This window comes from Megascapheus bottae, chromosome 12 (assembly GCF_031878675.1).
Source record: "Megascapheus bottae isolate mThoBot1 chromosome 12, mThoBot2.hap1, whole genome shotgun sequence".
NCBI classification, from domain to species: domain Eukaryota; kingdom Metazoa; phylum Chordata; class Mammalia; order Rodentia; family Geomyidae; genus Megascapheus; species Megascapheus bottae.
Window position 1 is genome coordinate 38,283,191 of NC_143520.1, and position 15,331 is coordinate 38,298,521.

The following is a 15,331-nucleotide window of genomic DNA, read 5'->3' on the forward strand; positions in this document are numbered from 1 at the left end:
CTTTTATAGCAAGTGAATTGTATATTACTAGTTTCATTTTACAGAGCAAGAAATTGAAAAATCAAAGTGATAAAATTATTTGTGAAGATCAAAATGAAAGAGCAAAAATTCAAATCACTTGTATGTGCCCTTCTCACACTGATGTTATGCTTGATCAGGTGGTTGGTCTTTCCCAATGGTATTAGTGAACATGACATGAACAGTGGCTAAGTATTTGTGCTTTGGAGAGTTCTTTGTATTGTTCCTTCTTGGAACCCTGAGACTATTAGGAGCTAAACAGATAAGAGATATAATTCAGTTCTAGACCTATGGCTTCAACTTAGTCATGCCACTGAAATCCCATATATTTATAAGCCAATTCAGGTGAAAATCCAGAATTAAAAAGAAACAATTGGGCCAGGAGCATGGCCTAGTGGTAGAGTGCTCACCTAGCATGCATGGAGCCCTAGGTTTGATTCCTTGGTATCACCTACATAGAAAAAGCCAGAAGTGGCACTGTGGCTCAAATGGCAGAATGCTAGCCTTGAGCAAAAAGTGTCCAAGAACAGTGCCCAGGCCCTGAGTTCAAGCCTCAGGACTTGCCAAAAAAAAAAGAAAGAAAGAAAAAAGAAAAGAAAGAAGTCATTCTCACTGTGACTTGCCTGATTCCTCACCAACAGTCACCAATAAATTGTCATACAGAAACAGATCATGTTTAACTTTTCAGTCTAAATCTAGAGTGCTACTTTGCAATACAGTGTTTCAAATCATTAAACTTCCCTTTATATTATCAAATATCCATGTGCTGTTTGACAAACAGATGAAACAAACTTTTGTTTGGTTAGTGAGAAAATTGTGGTTTTATATTTTTGATACTTATAGTTTTGCAGTATCTGGTAAAAGATAATTTAAGATAGGTCTAGTGAAACAGATTGTTATTTAAAAAGCAAAAAAAATCAACATTGTTTCTTTCTGGTCAAAGTTTTCAGATTCAAAATGCAGTCACTTGTGTCAAACCTTAATAACAACAGCAAGAGTAAATAAAGCAGACACTTATGACTGAGGGCTCTCACACACATATAACTGTTAGTAAAAAATATTACAAACAACTAGCTGCAGGGCTCTTCTGCCCATGTACCTGAAACAAGAACTTATGTCAAGGGCTTGTCAGATTGCCACTGGCTACAGGAATCAGCCATGACTGCTTCAAACTCTTCTCTGGTATGCTCCTCCGCTAATAAATTCACTTAAATCCATAGGGAAGCCACTGTAACCAATGTTCTTAATTTCAGAAATAATTACTGGACATATGCTTTACCTTGAACTATTTTCTACTTCAATATTTCCAGTTGTGCCATTTTTCAACTGCTTCTGCTTATTCCAGAATTTCTCTTTCTGTATATTATTGAGTGTATTAACATTTTATTTACTTTTCTTGGTACCTAATTAAGTATATAGTTCTATCCTTTTTTGGGAAACTATACTAAATTAAATTAGAAATAATTCAAACATGGCCAAAAACCCATTAAAATAAAAGTTTTAAAAGTCACTTAAAAACAAAATATCTTGCCTACAAGTCAGCTATTACTAGTATTGGGCATCTGCCCAGAACATAAGTCAGGATACAGTAATGATACTTGCGCATCCACGCTTTCTGCTGTTCTATTCATAGCAGACAAATTATGGAAAATCCAGAGGCCCTACAATAAATGAGTGGATCCAAAAAAACTGTGGTACCTAAACACAGTGAAATTTTATTCATCCATTAGAAAATCAACTTATCCAATTCCTTGATGCCTGACCTATTACTCTTTATTCCAACATTCTTTAATAATTTTTACCAACACATTTATGTGGAAGCTGGTCTCTTTGGGATTGAATAAAGCAAGCTAGTGTTAGATTTGAGAAATGTTATGAGGAGAGAGATCAGGCACTGGAAGAAACATTCAACTTAGCTAAATTGGCTCCTTGCCTCTGTAATTCTCTCAGCCTACAGAAAAATAGATACAATATAAAGGATTCAGTCTTATACATGTGACTTAAAGAAAAACAAATTTCTCCCAGACAGTAAGAAGCCCACCAATGTAATATTAAAAGAGAATTCCTTAAGCATGGCCATGATGAAAATACATAGCACAGAAAAGAAAATTAAAATACTTCACAATTACTTTCAAGCTATAGATAAATTTAAAAAGAGCGTACATTCAATATTAAAGAGTTCAAGAGTAAGTAAAACAACAGTATAAGATAGTGAGAGAGTACGTAAACTGAGGGGAATTATAAATCAAGTGTAGATAGCATGTTCTCTGACTGTAAAATTATTGCACTCTTCTTTCTTCCTTAAAAAATAAGAATAAAGGGACAGGGAGTGTGGCCCAGTGGTAGAGTGCTTGCCTAGCATGCACAAAGCCCTGGGTTCGATTCCTCAGTATCACGTACACAGAGAAATTTGGAAGTGGTGCTGTTGCTCAAATGGTAGAGCACATCCTTGAGAAAAGCGCAATAACAGTGCCCAGATCCTGAATTCAAGCCCCAGGGCAAAAAACAAAAATGGTTCTTAGGAAATCTGGAAATGAGGCAGACTCATTGTTTGGGAAGATTATTTTTTTCATTTCATTTTTTAAAATTTTGGTCCTGGTGCTTGTACTCAGGGCCTAGGCACTGTCTTTGGACACTTTTTGTTCAAGGCTAGTGTCACCCGCTTTTTCTGTTCCTGTGGAACTGAGGAATCAAACCTGGGTCTTTGTGCATGCTAGGCAAGCATTCTACCACTAGGCCAAACTCCCAGCCCCCAGAAAATTCTTTAGAACACCTGATTCCAGCTTTGAATTTAACCCTTGTTTTCTAATTAAGAAATATCAAGATATCACAGCTACACTGGGGAGAGCATGACATGTACATAAAACAGTGGGAGTGTGTGACCCCTATTTTGTTGAAATATTTATTATTTTCTAAGCTGTAAATACATGACTTATTAAAGTGTTAAAAATCTTTGTGATTCTTATGCAATATCAGTTAACAAATATGGGGAGCCTGTGTATTTCTCCCCTAACCTTCCCTTGCTTCCATAAATGTCTCTGGTAGCAGAAATGACACTCTACATGGCAACATAGACCGAGCAGACATTTTACCAAGTGTCAATTGTCAGTACTCTCCCGTAAACCTACTAGACATGAGGTAACAAGAGTTTTAATCAGCTTTTATCAGTTCAGTGTCTGAAATCTCACTATTCTTAATTTAGTTTTTCCTATTAACTTCACCCCTACCACTAAGAGTAATCTGTCTCTACTTGGGCCATATTTGTCATTTTGCTTTTTTCTGTTATTGCTGTTGTTGACTGTGGGGCTTTAACTCTGGGCCTGGGTACTGTCCCTGAGCTCTTCAGCTCAAGGCTAGTTCTCTACCACTTTGTGCCATAGCACCGCTTCCAATTTTCTGGTGGTCAATTGGAGATAAGAGTCTCACAGTCTTTCCTGCCTGGGCTGACTTTGAACTGTGATCCTCAGATCTCAGCTTCCTGAGTAGCTAGGATTACTAGCTAGCATCAAGCTAATTTCGCCTTTTTTTTAAGTAAAAAAAAAATTAGAAATGATGATAGGACTCTATAGGAAAATATTATGGTATTTTTGTATAAAATATACATAGATTGTTCTTTTCTTCCTAATATTGCTCTTGAATATGATCCATTGCTCTTGAATACCATCCCTGAAATTTCGCCACAACAGAGGAAAGAGACAATTGATCTAGAGAGTGGGAGAGATTATTTGATTGTTAGTTATAAGGATGATGTACGCTCAGAGCTCCTGGTGGCCTTTTTACATGGTAACAGGCAAACCTATGAAGAGGGAAATAGAAGTAGCAAACTCTTGAGGACATGATTTGAGTATCATAATTAGCTATGCCTAAACTTCCCAGTTATCAAGGCAGATAAGTCCTTTCAACCAGTTTGGGAAAGGTTCCTGCTACAAAGAAATTTCTTTATTAATATAGTTTCCAAGGGATTGGTGGCATTGAAATAGTGGCCTTCAGGAAGACATAGTCTGGTACTTTAGAATAAAGGACTCTGTTGAAGAAAATGCACGATTAACAAAAATGGAGCACTTTACATCTATGTGAAAGAAAAGAGACTGAAATACATAATACAAATGATGAGTTACCTAAGTCCTACATAAACAAGTTTGGAGGTAGAGCAATCTATAATTATGATGTTTATTAATCTAAATGATTTGTCTGATTTGCCCAGCTAGATATATCTCTCTTCTTGTATCTTCCCTTGATCCTTCCTTTCCATTCCTTTTCTAAAAAGTTTTGTGTGTTTTTTTTTACAGATAGTTTATATAGCTCAGTTTATATAGCTCAGTCTGGCTTTATAGTATTCCTGACTTATCCACTTCAGTGCTGGCACTACAGGTGTACACCATTCATACCTGACTTCCAATGAATTTCTTCATCAGATAGAGTATGTATCATAAAGTGAAGATAGGGGTATTACTATTGTTCTGTTCACTTAATTGTACTTGTAGACTTCTCAGGTGAATAAAATGTCTTTGGAATTATGTACTGTGCCCTTTCTTGCTAATCCATTATAGTATTCTAGGTATTTGCTTTTGTGTTGACACCTCTGGAACTTGAAAAGTGTTTTGACATAAACTGCTAACTTACCTAGGGTAAAGAAAACTTGCCTTCAGTCTAATGTAAGGTTCAGGCTTGCTCAGAGGAATGCCAGGAAAGAAGATTCTTAAAGGTATAATAGATCATGGAGGTACTTTTAGGAACCTAATATAATCTTACAAAAACTATGATCTTCATGGGGAAAACTATAGCTACCAGGTAGTGTACATCTATTTTTTTCTCAAAATTTAAACTTGTGACTGTTACAAAATTAACACATGCCCTATTCTATAGTCATAAATATTTTTTATATGTGTGGCTGGTTCTGGGTCTTGATCTCAGGGCCTATCACTTTCTGACTGCAAGCATTTTGTCTTTCAAAATTCTATACCATATATAATGTTGTCCTGTAAAATGTAAACTTTAGAGATCAGAAGATTCTTTTTCTTAAATGTAGAGGTGTGAAGAATCTTTGAAACAGTGTGATAAAGATTCCAAATATAGTCTAAGATTTGCTTTTTAAAAGAATCTTAATTTGCTTGAATTAATAATTTAATATATAGCCAAATGTTTAAAATTAGACAATAGGCTGGGAAAATATGACATCATTATTTTGGACAACTAGACGTGAAGTTGAGTACAAGGTAAACTTCACTTTCAGGAAATGCAGTTCTCTCTTTTGAACCTGACCACATTTTCATGACTTCTTTCCTTCTGTGTTGATCATATCTAAGAAAAATAATCAAGTGCAATAATCTTGCAGGCCTCTTTAATTTAAACTGTTTTAGTGGCATTTAATTCTGTAGAAGATGAAACCCACGTTTCATTCATTGTAAAGAACGATTTTTTTTTTCTGGAACTATGAAACCTTCTTGCCTCAGGAATTTGCCAACATATTGGATCTGTTTCTGAGGTCAGTATTTTTTTGTCTCACACTATTGAGGGTCAAAGAGGTCTTAGAAACAGCACAGCTCTCATCCTAGTACTGAGACTAGAGAGAAAAATCTGTTATATTGCAAATATAACAGATATTGGAAAAATTGCCTATCAGTGAACAATTAGATTCCTACCAGTAACAGAATTAGATGCTTATACTAAGAAATGGATGGTGCTAAAAGAGTGAGCCTGACCTTCCCACTTGGACTGAAAGGTGACTTGATAATATAATATAGTATAATAATATATACTATATATTATGTAATAGGAGCATAGCACATAAAGGATTTCCCTACAGGAAATGGACTCCCAAGAAAAAGATGAGAAGAGGGTGTTGGCCTTCTTACATCTAGTCTCTTCTTTCAAAATTGTCGATCATCTTAAGTCAAACTTAAGGGAAGGCAGCAAAGTGAGGGCAAGGTGTTCCGAAGAAGGCTAAGACTGTTACATGTGGAGAATCCTTTGTGTGAAAGGAAGTATAGACTAGAGAATATCTCTCCAAAACAGGAACTGGATTTTCAGCTCTATTTTAAAGATTGTTGAAGCAGTGTTCTTTGAATAAGAATCTATGGGTGGTAGGCTTTCATTACTTATATATCTGAAAAGATTATTATTTTTCATTTCACTTTAAAAGATGATCTCTTCTGGTACTTTTCAGAAAAGAGGCAATGAAATTCCAGATTTTCCTCAGTGGCTGCTAAAGTGCTAGACTGGTGGAGACCTGGGTTATACTTTATAGACACAGCTATTAGGTCATTGTTTCTTTATACAGTGAGTTTCTGCATAACATTGTTCTGAACAAAGGACTCAGCCAACACATAAAATCTAAAAAATATCCCTCATAACTTACCCTTCTCATAGTACCAGCAAGCATTTAAACACCACTTATCATGTGCCAGGAATAATCTTAAGTGATGTGTGTGTATACACATATTAATTTAATTCAGTAGGCAAACTTGTAGTTATAATATCATCTTCTTATAGATGAGGGAACTAAGATAAGAAGAACTTGAATAACTTTTTTGAAGTTATGTACATGGTGAAAGGTAAAGCAGAAATTTGAAGCTGTTTTTCTGCATTTGGAGTACATATGCTAGACAATGATCTCAGTGATCTCTAGAAAGTTAGAAGATATCTGCATCTGTGTACAGGAAAGAAGAAAACATGTTCATCTATATTACTTTGCTTTCCTGCTAGACTTTTCCTATCACACCACACCCATTCTCAAGTTTACCACTTTATGCCCATGTGATGTTGAACCTAATCAACTGAGTGTTCCTTGTTTTCTGTGGAGATGATTCCACACTTGGCAACTCAACATCCGCCTTGCTTTTCCCCATTGGGTGACTCAGAAGCATCTGCTCTGTAGGAAGTCCCAGACAGAACTTGTCCTTCCACATCCTGGGAACCTGTTTGTCCTACTCCATCTTCTTTCAGTAAATAACGTCATTATTTTGTCAGTTGCTCAAGCCAGAAACTTGTTCATCATCTTCAACTTGTCTCTCTTGTCACCTCCCATGCCCTGTTCAGCAACAGCTGTTTCTGATAACCCAGAAAAATTGCTGTATTCTATACAACTCCCTCTACAGCAAGAAATACAATAGTGGTACCTTCCGTGTCCTTTCTTAGTCTCCCAACCACTTTCTCTTTCCATTTTGTAGCCCTGTTATATGGGGAATTAAAAATAATACATTGGCAGGGTGTGTGGCTTAGCAGTAGAGTGCTTGCCTAACATGCAGAAATCCCTGAGTTCAATTCTTTGGTACCACATACAGAGGAAAACCTGGAAGTGCTGCTGTAGCTCAAGTGGTAGAGTGCTAGCCTTGAGAAAGCTCCAGGACAGTGCCAAGGCCCTGAGTTCAAGCCCAGGACTGATGCTGACCCCCCCCAAATCATAAATATCTAAAAAATTACCTTAATTATTTCATCTACACAAAAATGTCCTTTAGAAAAAATGAGAAATATTATATAGGTATCATGCAATTGTCTTATGTAAAATTTATTTTATGCCTCATCCAATTTCTATTTCATATGTTTGCAGAGTTCTTATAATCAGAATAAGCAATTCAGTCATATTTTATGGAAATCTGTCTAACAAACTTTTACTATCTGTTTCAGTATTTAACTTTTGAAGATCTGCTATCAAAATACAAACTTGGAAAAGTTTAATTTCAAACCAAGTGCTTAATCTGTATTGAACTTGTTTAGTTTAGACGTATTTTAATCCTCTTGGTATTACATTGGCATGTTGCAATTAATGGATGATTTGAAATTCCATTAACTCTTCTATTATGAGAGATTTAAAACTACAGTTTAAAATATTTTTCTACAGACTAGAACTTGTTATTCAAAGGTCTCAGCCTAGAACCAATTAAAACAATTAGTCATTAAGCAGTTTGTCTTTGAATTTAGTGTTGACACTTTCATTAATTTTGGACTGAGCTCTTTAGCCAGGTCCATGCTGTGACACACTAATATTTTAAAATTTGGTTTAAAATGTGCATGTCAATGAAAACTTGATGAGAAATGCAGGGAATAAAATTTTCTTATTTTGGACTGGAGAATGGGAAGACTCTCTTTGGCAACTCCTACACCTCTCTTACACATCTCTAGTCTTAAGTACCACTCTGGGTCAGCATAACGCAAATCTTTATTTTTCTTATGAGGCTAGAGAGAATCAGTTATCTTTCTACACAGGGAAAAAATCAGAAAAGAGTTGTGGATTCTTCTAAAAACCGGACGTGAGTATAGAACTGAAACCAGGAAGTTCATTGTAAACCTGGTTGAGATTCTAAGCTGCCTTGTTCTGTAAGGCAAATCAAGTTGTTTTGTTTGTTATGACCTTTTTTGGGAGGAAAGTAAGTGGGGAGTCCTAGGGTTTAAAACTCAGGGCCCAGTCCTTCTGAGCTTATTTGCTCAAAGTTAATGTTCTATCACCTGAGTCACTTCTGTTTTTTTTTTTTTTTTTAAGTAGTTAAATCACAGGTAAGATTCTCACAGGCTTCCTTGCAGATCTTGAGCCATGATCAGAGCTTAGTCTCCTGAGTAGCTAAGACTACAGCCATGAGCCACTGATGGCTGGCTCAAGTTACTTCTTGGTTAAGCAGGTGGACTGCACCAATTATTAATTAGGAAAAGATACAGTTTGTTTAATGTGGGCTGAGAAGTCAAGAGCAAGAATAGTATGTCATTGAAGATATTGAGTAAGGCAGTTTTTTTCTTTGTTTTTGTTTTGAGACAGCATTCCAATATGTAGACCAGACTAGCTTGGATATCAAAATTCTCAACTCAGTTTTCCCAGTTCTGTGATTTCACATATTAGCCACCACATGTGGTGACAAAGGTCATTGTCATGATAGATTTAAGGGAAAATGAAGATGGCATGATTTCTTTTGGTGGATGAAAATATTAAGAGTAATACATTTTAATAACATGTTTTATTAATTATACTCTCATTTAATTATTTTTAGACAAAGTATTAGTAAGGATTGTAAATATAGCTTTCATGGTTGTAGTTTTAAACCTCAGTCTCACTACATAAAAGGAAATTAGTGGTGTAGGAAATTCTTTGGCCAGAAGAAATAGCACATGAAAATAATCAAATTACTTTCTGAGGAATAATTGCAACATTTCATTCTTGAATAAAATAGTCCATATGTACTAAATACTGGTGTTCCTTAGTTTGCAATTGTAGTCTGTAGCTATGAAAAGTGGATGTTTGCAATTGTAGTCTGCAGCTATGAAAAGTGGATCTTGAGTACATATAGTAGTTCATGTCTCTTGAAGAATGCTTGTCTATTTTCAAAAAAATGAACCAAAGGAAGGACACTCAGTGTACTCTGTAGTCTTTGATTTACTCTCCATGGTTCTCTCTCTTTGGCAATGTTGTTGACTCAGAGCATCCTTTTCTCTCTTGGGTTTTTTTGTCTTTTGCTTATCTATAATGTTGTTTTCATTTCTTTTATTGATAATATTTAGACAGAATAAAAGTGGCATTATCCCATAAAGGAATTTGAAAAGTAGATCATTTAATAATCAATAGAGGGCCAAAACTCTAGCCTTACAACTGTAACTGTCTTTGCCTCTGATTTTTTGAAAGATTTTATTAATACTAATTTTTATATCATATTTCAAATGTCATGGTTAACAAACAAGAATTCAAGAAGGGAATCTCTATATGCAATCACTGGCACATAGATTTTAAAACATAATTAAAATTAAGCTGAGAGTGTGTATGTCATAGATATTCATCTGCCTATGGAGTATATATCCCATCATAGACATTTATGTCTATGTAGCTATGTTTATATCTCCAAGACTGTGTCCATAACCTTGGGTACCCAAATACTGAGTACTCTTGTACTGTTTGGATCTAATATCCACATATCAAGGAGACACCACACCTTTTGTTCCTTTGGTCTTGACTTACCTCACTCAACATGATTTGCTCTTGTTTCATCTACTTGATGGGCTGATTTTTATAATAGCAGAAGAAGAGGAATTAGATGATCAGGGACTGATAGGTTACAGAAATGAACTGTCATACTCAGAATTCTGCAGTCTACTTCTAGATGAAGGTTTCCTTTGCTCACTATAAATGGAACTAATGCTCATAACTGTGTTGATGTCTTTGAGAGAAAAGTAAATTTGTAAGTACAAACAACAATGGATAACTACAAGTGTAAAATCAGGTAGTTAAAATGCCTATCTTCAAATCACAGCTTTGTCAGGCACTGGCTGTTTGAAAAAGAATTATGCCGATGAGAGTTTTATGAGGGTGTCTTCATTTAGGCAATGTTTCTCCCTTTTTTAAAATTATTTGAGTAGTTGTGCAAAGGGGTTTTAATGCAACATGTCAGTTATGAATGCAATGAATCAGAATTGATGGTACCCTTTCATCATTCTCCCGCATTTCCCCCACTCCATCCACTCCAAGTTTTCTGCTTCTATTTTCTCATGTATATATTGAATATCATGATGGTCTTCACCCACCCTTCCTCTCTCCATACATTTGTTGGACTTCTCCTTGAATTTCCCTTGCACAACACATGATTCAGCTTCCTAATATTCATTTTGTTATGAAGACCAGTGGGACACACTAGAAGACCCAGAAATAAACCCATATGCAGCCAGCAGCTATATGATATTTGAAACCAAAACCAAAACTTTATGTTGGAAAAAGCCTCTTTAACAAACGATGTTGGGAAAACTCAACACCAATATGCAGAACACTGAATGTAAATTGAATGTCTCCCATTCTGACTGTTTGGACTATTGTTTCTCAATTTAAAATCAACCAAGATCTTAATGCAAGACCTGAAACTTTGAAACTACTAGAGCAAGGAGTATGAGAAATATGAGTTTACTGGCATAGACAAAAGTTTCCTGAATAAAACTCCAGAAGCTCAGCAAATAGAAGAGTTGACAAATAGAATTTTATCTAGCTAAATAAGACTCAGGTGAAAAAGACAGCCTACAGGATGGGAGAAAAGTTTTGCTGGTCAGTATTCACTGAATATTTAACACATATTGGGTACAGTGAGTAAAGCACTGGGCAAGCAGTTATGAAAACCTGCTAATTTTTAAAGCATGAGATACATAGAAAACAGTTCTTAGGGGACAGGAGTTTGGCCTAGTAGTAAAATGCTTGCCTAGCATGCACAAAGACCCGGGTTCAATTCCTCAGTACCACATACATAAAAATAAGCCAGAGGTGGTGCTGAGGCTCAAGTGGTAGAGCTCTGGCCTTGAGAAAGTTCAAGGACAGTGCTCAAGCCCCAGGTGGTTGAAATGAGGGGCAAGAATATTAAATACAAGTGTGACGTGTGCCATGTTTTCATTACTTACTTAATAAAATATTAATTATTTTAAACTAACCACAATGCATAGCCTTGGCTTAGGTACAAATATTAAATAGGACTAATGCCTTCAGAAAAATATAACAAAATTATGTGTGAGCTATTATGTAATGGGCACAGTTATATTTCATTTTTGCTCTCCAAAGTTCCAATCACAAAATTATTTTCAGCTTCTTAAACTGAAACCCCATTGATTTTTTTTTGCCAGTCCTGGGCCTTGAATTCAGGGCCTGGGCACTGTCCTTGGGCATACTCAGGGCTAGCACTCCACCACTTGAGCCACAGCACAACTTCAGGCTTTTTTCTATGTATATGGTACTGATGAATCGAACAGAAAATTGGAGAAGTGTCTGGGAATCCACCTTTGTAACAATGACCCAAGTTATTTTTGTTTTCCTCAGCAAATTTAGGAATCATTAATTTAGTCCCAAATCATTTGAAACACAGACTGGCATATCTTGATACTTAACTCAGATCTGTCCAGTCCAAACCAGTTTGACACACAGCTGGAAGTGTCAGTTGGACCACTGAGCCAGATGATTTTGACCTTTACTTTGGATGCAGAAATAGCATTCAAAATCAGATTGCAGCGAACAAAATTTAACACAGTTTTTAACCCTGTTAACCAAGGAAAGAATTATACTCAAATTGGTGCCATTTATAAATGTTTAGTGCTAAAATTTTCATTGAAGTAAATTGGACTGATTAGGTGAAAAGGCAGTAACAGTGTGATTTATTTAAAATTTGCACATTAATATTTGAAGCAAACCTTGAGATAAAGTTTTCACTTTCAGCACAGTTTAATAAAAATGTCAGAAAGGTGACCAAGAATTTTAGTGGAAAACGTCACATAAGCTAGGGAATGTGATCAAGTAAATATGGATTATAAACAATATATAATATGCTGAATAGGTTTTTCCTTCTCCTCCTCCCCCTCCTTTTCTTCACGTATGTGTATAATCCTGTATTATGGCTTAAACTCAGTGTTTTGAGCTCTCAGGTTTTTTTTTTTCCTCCATCAAGATTAGTTCTTTACCACCTGGGCCATACCTCCACTTGTTGCTTTTTTTTTCTTTATTGGAGATAAGAGTCTCAAGGACTTTTCTACCTAGGCTGACCTTGAAGCATGCTCCTCAGATTTCAGCCTCTTATGTAGCTAGAATAATAGGCATGAACCACCAGTGCCTGGCTGATAAATGTTTAATAGTAGTTAAGACAGTCCTTTCTAGAACACAGAGTGTTTTTGCTTGTATCACTTAATAAAATAAAGGAGGGCTAGTTCAACTTTTTACTCTTTATCCAGGAAGAGTAACACACATAATCTATTCTGGTTATTAATCAGTATGTTTGAGTTTGCATTACCTTGCTATGCAATTCTCAGCTATTTGCTTGACAGATGTGCTTTTCATTTTCAACCTTCTGACTTATCATATAGATTATTTTGAGGCTTGAATGAGATTCAAGTATAAGTTTGGAAGCTAATTTGATTTCACAGAAAAGATCAAAATATACAGAATTTGTAATCACTGCGAAATCATTATTCTTAACTGTTACAAAGGAGTATATAGCCAGAGAAGCCCAGGAAATAGCCCTAAATAAATTCTTGGGTTCTAACTCTATTGCCTAAGTGAAGCAGTAATGATCCACCTCATCCCTGGGAATCATTTCACCATCAGAGAATTTAAGAAGAGTGGTGTGAGAGCCACTCTAGTAAATCTTCCCAGTCCCTGTTCTACTTGTTTAGCAGCTAAATAGAGGCCAGCTCATCTATCACTGTTCATTCTCACCCCTTTTGTGGGCTTGTAACTCAGAAGGGTGGCTTGTGTTCCTACTCAATTTAGATGCTATTACTCACTTAGAATGCTAAGTGGGAAAATGCTGGCAGTGCAAAGGTTAATGGAAGCACTGACATAATCTTAATTGCAGCAGCACAAAAATATCTCTATAATTGTAGCTACTTATCTCCGTTTCTCATGCTTCTTCGGCCCACTGAGATCTGCTGCAGGCTGAGGATGAAAAGGGATCCTCAGGAGTCGCTTGATCAAGCAGGGGCTGATAGAGTTATCAGGCTTTTGCAGATAGGATGCCTGCCGCTTTGGGATACATTGTCATAATCAGTGCTTAGGCAAAACACCTGGACTCACAGGGATCCCCAATCTCCCTCTCTCCCCCACCCCCCAACATGACACTGGTGCTTAGTTGTTCTACAGATTGGGAGGGGCAGATGAAACTGAAAGGGATAAAGGCACTGGTGGTCACGTGCTTCACGAAACCTTTCCCCATTAGGTCACTATTTACCTTCATTTGAATATATGTTTTATCTTCAAACTTAACAGCCATTAGAAACATGCCCAAGTCATCTGCAGTACCTGACAACATTTTTAAAACCTAAACATGCTGATGCTTGTTGAGTGTAATTGTTTAGTGATGGCTTTGGGAGGGTGGAGATGTTCATTTTGCAACTCTGGGATCTCAAGTCAGTTAGTTTAATGAGGACCTAGACTCTTTACTATCAAATGAGACTCTCGTGAAATTAGCCACCACTATTGATTCCTTAATGCTGGCATCAAACTTGCCTAGACCAGGTGCATTTATGGTGTCCATTATACCGGTTTGGGGTCCCATACATAAGTGGAAAGATTGTCGTTGGTGCCTTAAATTTAATGTTAAACATTTTGTAGATTGTAACTATAAGAAATTATTCTCTCCATCTATCAATTTCTCTCTCTCTCGCTCTGTCTCTATTTGCCTCTCTTTCTGCCTCTATTTGCCTATTTCCCCATCTACTTACTTATTTACCTACCAAATTTGATTTTCCTGAACTGAGAACACTATGTTTTACATGATAATGTGAGGTAATGTGATAAAACATTTAGAAAATTTCAACTTTATGCCCCTGGTAAATGATCAACAAATGCTGATTGTATCATTATTGTTGAGAGAATGCTACAACTGAATTCCAAGTCTACCCCTTGTGCATACATATATGTTTTTTTATTCAAGGTGCAGCATCCTTTTGTAGCATATCTCCATGTGTTTATGGAGCTCCTGCAACTTTCAATATTTCTCTTACACGTGTTTTCCCTTTCATTAGGATGTAAAACTAGGTAATGAGGAAGTATGGATTTATGAGTACAGAGTTTACTTTATAATCAAAACATCCCTTGCAACCATCAGCTTTTGTATGTTTGAGATTTTTTTTTTAGTTATGAGGAGCATATACAGCAAGATAGAACTAAAAGGTGCTAAGGCTAGAAGAAACAGAAAAAATATAATCACTAAGCAAGCTGCCCCTCTATGGATGGCTTTTTGTTACATGGAATGAGTTGGTCCATAGCCTCATCTGCCTTTCCCTAATCAAAGGATCTTGCCCTAAGATGACCTCTTTTTCTTTCTATGAGTTTGGAATAGGCTGTATAGTTCTCAGACTTCAAGATTCATAAGATAAAGTGGAAAAGTGGAAAATGTGATAGTACTTATATTTTTCTATTTTTTTGACAGTCCTGGGCTTGAGCTCAGGGCCTGAGCACTGTCCTTGGACTTTCTCAAGGTTAGAGCTCTACCACTTGAGCCTCAGCACCACTTCTGGCTTTTTTCTATGTATGTGGTACCAAGGAATCAAACCTGGGTCTTCGTGCATGTTGGGCAAGCATTCTACCACTAGACCAAACTTCCAGCCTGATAATACTTATTTTTCCAGTACTTCTTCTATGCCTGTGTTCATGGTCTCAAGGCATCATTCATTATTTGTTGTTGCCAAAGACACCAGCTCTGTGGAATTGATTGACACAAGTGGATGAACACTGAGCCACCTGGCAGTATTGATGAGGAAATGAGCAGCATTATACCTGGTGTGGAAGCTGGCCAGTAGGTAGAGTACAACAGAGAGGTTAAAACAACATGCAGACAAAACAATAAGAAAATCAAACTGGAGTCCTTAGTTCATC